This window comes from Theobroma cacao, chromosome 7, assembly GCF_000208745.1.
Source record: "Theobroma cacao cultivar B97-61/B2 chromosome 7, Criollo_cocoa_genome_V2, whole genome shotgun sequence".
NCBI lineage: Eukaryota > Viridiplantae > Streptophyta > Magnoliopsida > Malvales > Malvaceae > Theobroma > Theobroma cacao.
In genome coordinates, this window is record NC_030856.1 from 2,148,156 (window position 1) to 2,160,120 (window position 11,965).

An 11,965-nucleotide genomic window follows, 5' to 3' on the forward strand; every position below is an offset into this window, starting at 1 on the left:
CTTTTCAAAAGCTTAGCCTGCCCAAATCTTTTAAGTTGGACGTAGCAAATAATTTAGTTTTAATCTTGGGTGTAAAGTTTGCAGATGTATACTCAAATGCAAAAACCAAGAGCCATAGAAGAAAATGATGCACATATATTTTGGATGAATTACAATAATCAAAGAAACAAGTGGAAATCAAGTTTGCACTACAATAATCAGAAGCCCAATGGCAGAGGTGATTAAGCAACAACAGTTTATTCTTCTTCGGCTAGCGAAAACACTTGAATACAGGAGAGAAAATTTTGAATACATGATGTGATCCTTCTATTATTGTCCTTTCTATTTTTGTCATTTTGCAATCATTTTTCCCTTGAGATCCATTTATTTCTCACCGACTTGCTTCCTCTGTTTAATGGCTTTCATGGAAAAATACTTTACCATATATAGTACAAGGGAAGAGAGCTTCCCGGAGCTTTCATATAGATTTTTGTCCCTTTTATTTACTCCAATTCCCCCTTTAATGGTTACTTACTCCCTATTGATGAAAAGACGAGACAGACTCACGGCTTTTTCTCTGTCATTGATGCTTAGTTAGAATGACTAATGGATGGCTTCCAATTATGTTGCCTATTTTCGTAATTTTCTGATCTACCTGGTTGGTTTAATGGATTTCATGTTAAAACACTTGCACTATTTATTTTATTGTTGAGCTTAACTTTTGTGATCAAATTATGCCCCCAATGGATTTAAAAATATTATTTGATGAATGTACAAAAATAGGTAGCGATGAACATATAGCATGTTACTATTGACTACTGAGATTGTAATCAATTATTGTGATAAAATATTATAACTGAAAACGAACGGACAATAATCTGAAAAGCCAGTAGTTTCAACCGAATGATAAAATATTACAAACAAACAAATAGCAAAATATTACAAACAAATACAAAATGTTATTAATGCAATAATAGCACTTTCAACCGAATGATAAAAGTAGCAAGGTAATGAAATGAATAAGATAACATAAACTTTTTTATTTCTTCATTCTTAAAGCTACTTTTATACTACGGGTTGCAATGTTTCATAATAATAGGAGTGACCAAAAGCTCATGCTAGATATATATATGTTTGTGATAGTCAAAATCAAATAAAGTAAATAAAAAGAAAAAAGATAAAATAAATTATTTAAAAATTAAATACTTAATTGAAAACAATAAAATAAACAGTTTTACCTTGATAGCAAGTTAAGGGGAAATAGCTTAACCGCACTCTACTGTAAGAAATATATAGTGATTTTAGTTTATGCAATCCCACTATTTCTTTTGGTGGCCCATAAATATTAGTCTTCAGCAATGCCAAAATCTCAAGGTTTTCCACATTCCTCAATGATGAGATGTTCTCAAGCTCGCAATTTATAATGCATAGAGTTCAAAGATTTGTCAAGAATTGAAGTGCTTCCAGTGTGAGTACAACATCTTGAAGAAGTAAAACTCGGAGGGTTGTCATTCTTTCAAAAAATCCACACGAAACTCTCAATGAAATCTTTATTTTGAAAAACAAAGTCCTGAGTTTTGAAAATTTCACTTTATTAAGAAGATGATTGATTTCAATGTTCTATAAGGAGATTGCTGTATAACATCCAAACCTTTCACTCATAGGCCATTCCATCAACCCATCTTTTACCATGAATATATTTTCCCCTCTGGATGTTATCCAATGAGCAAAATCACGAATCACATCATGCATTTTTACATGCTCTTTATCATTAGCTTCCAATAATAAACCAGACTTTTGGAGTTTTGATAGTGCTAGATGAATTTCCCTCCTTAAGTCTTCCATTAAGTAATTATTATTGAACAATTCCTGACCAATTCCACATATAGTTAACAACTCAACACTAATCTCATAATCTTCTGGAAAAAGGGAACACAACAAGAAACATGACTGGATATTGTCTTCCTTCAAATAATCATAACTAAGCTTAAGGCAGCTATAGATACCTCCGCAAACATCTTGATTATCCAAATGTCTTGAGCTTTTGAGTCGTCTATTTGCTGCTATCCATCCATCTAGATTTTCACCTTTTAGAGCGTTTGCCACAGTTACAATTGCAAGGGGCAAACCGCCACATTCATGAGCAACCTCTTGTGCTACATTCAAGGTGGAAGAGTCATCTTTTAGAGCAGCTTTATCTTTGAATAAAGCCCATGCTTCATCTTCAGATAGAATGCTCAGTTTAAATTCCTTTTAACAATCCATTTGACTGCAGACTTGTTGAAGACGTGCAGTGAGAAGAATTTTGCAACCTTCGTGTTCACCACCAAATGGAATTCCTATAGTCTGCAATTCAAGTTTTTTCCAAACATCATCGAGAATTATGAGAATCTTCTTCTCGCCTTTTAATCTCCGCCATAACTCTTCTGCTTTTCCTTTTTCTGTTCTGGCTTCAAATTTTAAATCAAAGAGTTCTGCAATCCTTTCTCTCTCGAATTTCGTTGAAGTTTGGAGTTTGGGACACTGTAACACTCAAGTAGAAATCAAGTTTGTACTGCAATAACCAGAAGCCCACTAGAAGAGGGAATTAAGAAACAACAAATATCTATTCAAATATCCAAGATGAAAAGAATAACTTAATTTGAAAATAGAAAATATGTGTCAAAGCATCTAAACTTTCAAATATCTATTCAAATGTAAAACCAAGACAAATAAACCGCAGAAGAAGAGGATGAACATTTACATAACGAAGGAAATATACATGAACTTTGAGGAGTCATGGAGATGACTAATCATTGACTAGTTCTCTCTCAGACAGATTAGAAAAGAAAAAAAGAGAAAAAAGAAAAGGATGGAGTCATGGAGATGCGCTGCTAAGGACCCTGCTGTTTGGCTTTCCAGAAAGTGTTATGAAAGAGGATGGAAATCTATCTTCTTGGTTTAGTTTCTTTTATCCTTTGCTTTCATGATCTTATCTTTTACTATTTTATAAGCTTTTGAATATTAAAAGTTATGAATGAAATAATTTTTACAAATAATTCTAAATTTGTTATAAATAATTCTAAATTTGTGGAGAGTAATTGATAGAAGTGGCCATTTTTTATGGAATTCAAGGAAAGTGACTTCACAACTTCTATCATGACTTTGCATTGACTTATGCTAATGAAGCATAGTATTCTCTAAACCAAATTCACCATCATTTTAAAAGCAAGTTCACACCTTCAATTCAATTTTTTTTTTGGTCTTACGTCTCCTTTTCTTAATCAGTATTTTCCTGGTGTTATGCATTCTCGCTGTCATTTCCTGTCTTCTTTTTGCTTACCCTTCTATTTTGCTTCAAACAAATTTTTTTTTTTCAATTTGTCGTTAATTAAGAGGATAAAGATTGCCAATGGGACATAGACAGCATTGCTATCAAAGCTTTTCAATTATTGATCTGATCTCTTTATTATTGTCTTTTAGATTTTTGTCATTTTGCAATCATTTTTCCCTTGGAGGTCCATTTATTTCTGAGTTTCTTGCTAGGTCGGTTTAATGGCTTTCATGGAAAAATACTTGCACTTTATATTTTATTTTTTGGACTAAATTCTGTGTTTAAGGGATTGAAGCTTTACACTTTGTTTAACACAAGAAAAAATGCCGAAACACATTAAATGATTCATATAGTGCAAGGATCACGTTTTGCTTGGGGAGAAGTAGAGGTTCAAGGTACATCTCTACTTTTTGAACAATCATTTACGGATCGTTAGGAATGTTTTCCTACATGGCTGATAATCTAATACAAGAAAGAAGATCATCTAAGACTAATTTGTTCTAATCAAAACTATTTTGAGTTAATTTCCACTAGAAAAATTAAGAGCTTCAAGGAGAAACCTGACCCATCAAACTTGATTTGGATTCAAAAATGGTTTGGAATTGATCAGTGTATTAATATATTATAAGCTGTTATGAAAATTGTGCAAAAAATAATAAAGATAAAACTCAGAGAAATCAAGCAAATAGAAAAACATAAGAATTTATGTGGTTTGCCTTCTTGCTTATGTCCATGGAGTAAAACCGTTCTTCTATTATTGAGAAATTAAAGTACAATAAATTAACTTCTATGGTTTCTCAAACCAACCCAAGATCCCTTGCACACCATTTTTCAATAACTTCCTAAGAACACTCACCCAAACCACTTTAGCTCCACCTAGAACAAAAGACAGAGTTACAAGGTGTTTCCTCCCTAGAGCTCTTAAAGCACTACTCACTATTTTAAAGCCTAGAAATCCACCTTTATAATATAGAAATCAAAAGTATAATAGGATTAGGACTCAATGTGGAATAAAAAGTTTAAAACCATACAACTACTCAATGTTGTACACAAATAAAAATCCTAATCAAATAAGATTTAGAATTCTAGGGAACCTAAAACTCAAAAAATCTCCACCTTTGACTTGAATTCAAACTCCTTAAGTCTCTTCCGCTAGTTGCACCCAATTGTAACTTTCTAACTCCACCTACTTTCCAACACTTTGAACAACTCTCCAAGAACAAGACTTTCCAAACCACCAGCCTTCAAAATTATCACAACTACACATACCAAATCAAGCATGGTCCAACACTCGATTCTATAGAACGACCAATGCACCTATGTAGTCGTCAAGTCAATGACAGTAATTGACTTCAGAAAGGATCTCGACAACCCTTCTAATTCACTATTGACAAGATTTTTCATCCTTTCACCATCGTCTACACCATGGGAAACTTTCATCACCTCCTCAGCAAATGAAACTCATTTTGGTAGCTACCATCTTCTATGCACTGTTCTCATCCCTTCGAGGCCTCATATTCTAGACGATGCAAACCATTATGTAAATTCACCCTCATCAGGACCATGTCGTCTTGTGTCACTTTTACCATCCCATCAAAAGTAGAATATCCATACCTTTATGAGTGTAACAAGCTCAATGATATTAGATTCTTAAACATCCTTGGGATATAGGCCACGCCATCCAATGAGTGCATGACCCTATCAAACATTTTGATATTCACCACTCCAAGACAAATGACCTTCACTATTAACTTATTGTCCAAAGTCAAATTCCCAGCTACCCCTTCTTGAAGTAAATCAAAATAATCCTTTTGATAGCAGATATGAGTGCCTAAAGCAAAATCTAAATACCAATAAAAATTTGCATCCATATTTCTTGAGATTACAAGGACATTACAATCATCACCTTCAACAACGAAAGCACACTCACCTTTGTTCTCGTCACTTTCATCCCCTTTTGTAAGAAAATCCCTTTTAATATGTCTATACCCTTTACATTGAAAGCACTGAACATTGCTGGATCTAGACTTGCCACCTTTAAATCCCATGCCAATTGATTTACTCCTATGAACCTCAGTTACCAATGCCAAGCCACTTGAATCTCTATCCCTTTTCTTATTTTTTTTTCGAGCTTCACAAGACATTAATATTGCTTGTGCTTGTTCTATCGTTATTGTATCTATCACACATATAAAAGATTCCACAAATACCTCATATGAGTCTGGGATTGATACTAGGGACAATAGTGTGTTTTCCTCTTCCTCCACCTTCACATTAACCTTATTCAACTGATTAATGATCCCATCGAATTCATTCATATGCTTCATGAGATCTCTATTCTCCTCCATCTTTAAGCTATACAACTTTTGCCTAAACTGCAACTTGTTGGAAATACTTTTCACCAAGAAAATCTTCTCCAACTTTGGCCACAATCTTGGAGCAGAATCCTCATCAATAATATGGCTAAACACATTATCTTCAATGCAAAGTCGAATAGTGCTCACACACTTTGCTCCAACTCTGCTTATTCAACACCTTTCATGTCATCTAGTTACCCTTCCTCTTTTCCTAGAAAGGGGTGCATCAAACCTTGCTGTATAAGAAGATCTTTCATTTTTCTCTGCCACTGTGTGAAACTAGTCTTCCCATCAAACTCGATTGAAAATTTACAGAACTAGTAACTTTTGACATCCTTATTGAATCTTCAATTTATTGAACCCAAAGCTCTGATACCAGTTTGTTATAAAAATTGCCCAAAAAATGATAAAGATAAAACCTAGAGAAATCGAGCAAATAGAAAAACACAAAAATTTACTTGGTTCGGCTTCTTGCTTATGTCCATGGAGTGAAACTGTTATTCTATTATTGAGAAATTAAAGTGCAATCAATAGACCACTATGGTTTCCCAAACCAACCCAAGATCCCTTGCACACTCTTTCTCAATAACCTCCTATGAACACTCATCCAAACCTCTTTAACTCCACCAAAACAAAAGACAAAGTTATAACGTGTTCCCTCCCTAGAGCTCTTAAAGCACTACTCACTATTCTAAGGTATAGAGACCTACTTTTATAATATAAAAGTCCAAAGTAGAATGAGAATATGACTCGATGTGCAACAAGAAATTTAAAACCATACAACTATTCAATGATGTACACAAACAAAAATTCTAATCAAATAAAATTTGAAATTCTAGTCAACCTAAAACTCAACATAAACAACTTTAATAACCAAGGCTAATGTGACAAATTCTATGCAATAATAAAGTTTACACAATCTCTCCTTAGAATTTTATTCTTTTTCTTTATCAAAAAATATGCCTCCTCCTGATCCTTGTATCTGTAACATTATTTGATTGGGAGGGTAAAAGAAAATGAATCCCCAATTTTCCCCTTCCTTCTTCTCTTCCCCGTAGAACATGTGATAGTGGTTCTACATTCAGAAAAGCTAAGCTAAAAATTTTTAAAAAACCATTTGGAGATAACACACTTTATTATGGATATCTCCATTTTCACTTGTTTCTTTTGAGAAAAGAAAATTTTTTAGTTGTATTTAAGAGAGTCTTGTCAGTTGTTTTTCTCCTTGTCAATTCTTTTGCTTTCATCTTGAAAGAATTGAATCCAACACGAAAGCTCACTTTAACCAAAAAGGGAGATATCCGGAGCTTTTTCACAAATTTTTGAAGAAGTATTTTGATTAATTCTCTCCCGAAAAAAAAAAAGAAGGAAGATTCTCTGTTAAAGGAAATTTTAATTAATGCAAAATTAGCTTCATGTTTGTGATCTTAAACATAATAACATTTTTTCCATAAAATTTATAAATCAATTGAAAACAAAAAAGAAGAAGAAAAGATCAGCAAGCTTCCTTTGGATTACTTTAACGAAGCATAAATTTCTTTGGGTTTGGGGTAGTTATGACGTGCTAAAGGTTCTCTGAGATTTCATTTTTCTCTGTACAGCACAGATCTTAGGTTAAGAGTAGAGAGCTTACTTTTGTTTCTTGCTCAGCTTAGGGAAGGAACTGCTACCATTTTCGCCAGGCAGTTCTCTTGCTATTTTGTACTTCCCTTATGCACAAGCCTCTTTATTATGCCGACGAAAGTCTTTAGCAAAGTGTCGAAGACTTTGGATGGTACGAAGACTTGCTGTTAATAAAACCATTTTTCAAGAAAAAAAACGAAACATAAATTTTCCTTAAACAAAATTGATCATGAAAGAACAGACGTTGAAAAACATAATCATGGGATGATCATGAATTCCAAAACTGATGATGATTTGTATTTTTTTTCCTTTCTCTTTTTTATTATTTTTATTTTTTTCCATCTTTTCCATTTTTTTAATTTTAATTTATATATATTTTTTTTCTTAATTTTTTTCTTTGTTTTTCTTTACACAAAAAAACAAAGTTTCTATTAAAAAAACTTAACACATCATACATCGAGAGACCACGTGAAACGTAAACTTACTCACAACAAGAAAATCATTCCTCTCTTTTGTATAATTTCTTGATGCTATGAACATCTAAATTTACCCTTTGTTTGAATAAACGTGGAAGCCATCGACACAACTCTGCAAATCCAGGAGGAAAACACGTTCATTAGATTTTCTTAAATTAATTCAGGATTGGGCGGAACACAATGGATCAAAAGAGAATTGAAAATAAGAGGAAAAATAAGAAAAGAAAAACTGGATATGCAACGCAACACAAATGAAGAGAAAAATCAGAACAAAAAATACTTATGAATGGATGTGGAAACTCATAAGTGAAAAGAAAGGAAAATCAAAATGCTCAGTTAAATTGAAGTACCAGAAGATTGGAGCATTTTCGTCAATGTTAGTGTTTGGTTAGTACAGTAATAGTTTATCCAAAAGGTTAATCTTCACCTGTGAAAAGCGCAGTAATTTTAAGCAACTGTTCTTTTTATGGAAATTATTGGTTTTCTAATAATGAGCAATGATGTACCTCATTGTTGCCTGGCTAAGTCATAATGGACAAACTCTAGTGAACAAAAAATTCTTCCCGCGGCAGCTTTCTAGTTCATACACATGGTGCAGTGATGGGTGTTGTTTCTTGGGCTGGAAATGACTTTTATGTATGGGATGAATAGAATATAACACCTCCAACTTTCATATTCAAACACTGAACAAATAATGGAACAAAATCAAAATTCACATTTTGCTTAAGAAAAAGAAAAATAAAGGAAAGAAAGAGAAGTCAATTTGGATTTGGATAACTTATGGTTATGATGATTTAGGGAGTGTCACTAACAAATCTTTTCTCGATCCGATTGATGGGCCAGAAGAAACCAAAAGAGAGAAAAGGATGGAGTCATGGAGATGCTCTGTTAAGGTCCCTTGGTTGGCTTTCCAGGAAGTGTTATGGCAAGAGGATGGGACTTGCGAGGCTGTAAATGTATAGGAAATTTTCCAACTAACCACAATTGTTCAAATTCTGCTTCAAATCTTTTTTATTTTTATTATTTTCTTTTTTGTGCTCCTACCATTTGAGAAGAAAATTGATCCATTATTATGAAGACTTCCTTGTTTAATCTTGTCATCACTTAACAATTTATTTAATCTTTTTTATTGAAGCATATTTATAATATATTGCCCTTGTTTAAATTACATAGACATCAATAACTTAAATTATTCTAGATATGATTGTGTAAGAAAATTCATAATTAAGGAAAGCTTGTAGGAACCTGTTGGAATGCCTAATTAATGAAATTCATCATCAAGTCCTAAAAAGCATAACTAGCTTTTTGACCACGCTTGTCATTGGAAAAATAGGAAAGCCCAAGAAATGATGAGTGTACAAATAATGAAATACACATTTTATTTAAATAAAAAAAGAAGAATCGAAGAAAGGAAGGTCGATAGACCAATTTGGATTTGGATGACTTATAGTTATGATAACTTTTCTGCATTGAGAAACACGGTTCAATAAGTGATTTATACTTATAGTTATGATTTGGATTTGGATAGGCCAATAAGTGAGCAACACGGTTCAATCTCCCTGGGCATTGAGAAACTTTTCTGCAATTCACCTTCTCCATATAATCAACGCAATCTTGGTAGATATTTCCTAAAGCACTAGAAAATTTCTTCTCATTTAGCTTTTTCACCACTGTTACGTTGTCTAACTCCACCTCTGTTATTCCCATATTTTCTCTACAGAATATCATTAATGACCGAAGTAGGGACTATAACTCTACATCCTCAATCTTACCACCAAAATTAAACTTTGCTGTACCTGCCAAAATCATTTCACCATAAGCATCACGCAGGACAAATCCTACTCCTATCATTGTAACGCCACTATTGACAAAGATCGCAACATCAGTGTTTAATTTATTTCTTGCAGCTCTTCTCCAGTGATCACAAGTTCCTGTTACCATTTCTTCATTAATACCACCCGGCTTGTTGGCACTTCGAAATTCCCTGCAAATGTCACACCCCATCTCCACAACAGTCATGGGATCCAATTTCTACGGTTAGAAATCCAGCAAATTCCTAGCCTTTCATAAAGCCCATAATACACAACTTATTTCTTCTGCATCCAGTATTTCAACAATCAATACAAACCAAATTATCCAATCAGCAGCCGAATCAAAATGGTCTTTGACACCCCGAAATCCCCACTTAGAATAAAGCCAAGCAGCTCTTGCATATTGACAATAGCACAAGCAGTGAAAATCTGTTTCTACTTTCTCCACACAGAAGGGACATGATGTTTCCGCATTAAGATAGGTGAAATTCCTTTAATAGCTTTCCATGTAAATAAAATATTTTTCCTAAGAAAGGTTCCATAGCTTCTTCCAGACGGTCACGAAATTTCCATAGCTTCATAGGTAAAAACACTTGAATATAGAAATTTTTGAATAATTGATGTGATCCCTCAATTATTGTCCTTTTCTATTTTTGTCATTTTGCAATCATTTTCCCTTGAGATCCATTTATTTCTCAGCTACTTGCTTGCTCTGTTTAAAGGCTTTCATGGAAAAATACTTTACCATATATAGGACAAGGGAAGGGAGATTTCCGGAGCTTTCGTATAGATTTTTTTCTCTTTTTACTAGTGGGACATGGAATCAGGAGCACTTCTTTTATCAGTTTGTGAAGAAAAATGATAAATTAATATGAAGACTAGCTTTGTTTAATTTAGTCATCACTTCACAATTTGTTTAAACTTTTTTACTGAAGCATATTTACAGTACATTGCCCCTGTTAAATTACATAACCATCAGTAACTTAAATTTTAAACAAATTTTGCAATCATTTTTCCCTTGGAGGTCCACTTGTTTCTTAGCTTCTTGCTTGGTCGGTTTAATGGCTTCCATGGAAAAATACTTGCGCTTTTTATATTAATTTTTTGGATTAAATTCTGTGTTTAAGGGATCGAAGCTTTACACTTTGTTTAACACAAGGAAAAATGGCGAAACACGTCAAATGATTCATATAGTGCAAGGATCATGTTTTCCTTGGAGAGAAGTAGAGGGTCAAGGTACATCTCTACTGTTTGAACTATCATTTACAGATCCTTAGGTACGTTTTCCTCCATGGTTGGTAATCTAATACAAGAAAGAAGATCATCTAAGCCTAATTTGTTCTAATCAAAACTATTTTGAATTAATTTCCACTAAAAAAAGTAAGAGCTTCAAGGAATAACCTGACCCATCAAACTTGATTTGGATTAAAAAATGAGACAGAATTGATCAGTGTATTAATATATTATAATCAACATTAAAAACCAAGGCTAATGTGACAAATTCTATGCAATAATAAAGTTCACACAATCTCTCCTTAGAATTTTACTCTTTTTCTTTATCAGAAAATCATGTCTCCTCCTGGTCCCTGTATCTATCTCATTATTTGATTGGGAGGGTAAAAGAAAATGAATCCCCATTTCTCCCGTTCCTTCTCCTCTTCCCCATAGAACATGTGATAGTTGGTCTACACTCTGAAAAATTATCTGTAAATGTGGTTGGTTTTACCTTGTTCCCAATCCCACCTGAATTGCAGGGTAGTTATAGGTATTAGGACTATTCTTGACTCTTGTCTTAATCGAAATGAGTCTAACGTAGAAATCAACTTTACTAGAGTAAAAGGGAGATTCTCCGAGCTTTCTCCGAGTTTTCTGATTCCTTGAATCGAACACATTATTACTGTCTCCATTAATGGAGAGTTTAATGTCTTTGAAGAAGAATTATTGACTTATTTTCTCTTGAAGAAAAAAAAAAGGGAGATGCTTTGTTAAAGGAAATTCTAACTAATGTAAAATTGATTTTATGTTTGTGACCCTAAAGATAATAATATCTTCTCTATGAGATTTTAAAAAATCGAATTACTTTAATGAAGTATAAATTTTCCCTAAACAAAGTTTACCATTATTAAGAAGGCAATTAAGTTTACGCCTTTATCAATTTTCTGGGTGCTCCTACACAAATGATTGTTATTATTATTCTCACAAAGCATAAATGGGACATATATGGAATCATTTATGCACTCTTGAATTATTGATCCCATTAGATGACCCAATTTGTTTTATCATCTATGTATTTATAATAATTATAAGCTCCTTTTTATAGATATTTATGTTTCAAATCCCTGTGACCAATTGAAACTACAGAGAAAAAGTTCCAGCAAAAACTTCTTTCCTTTTTTTCTTATTCAA

The 11,965-nt window shown here is 33.1% G+C and overlaps 1 pseudogene; it reads right to left on the reverse strand.

Annotated features, from left to right (window-relative positions):
* Positions 1,186–2,566, reverse strand: LOC108662702 (annotated as a pseudogene).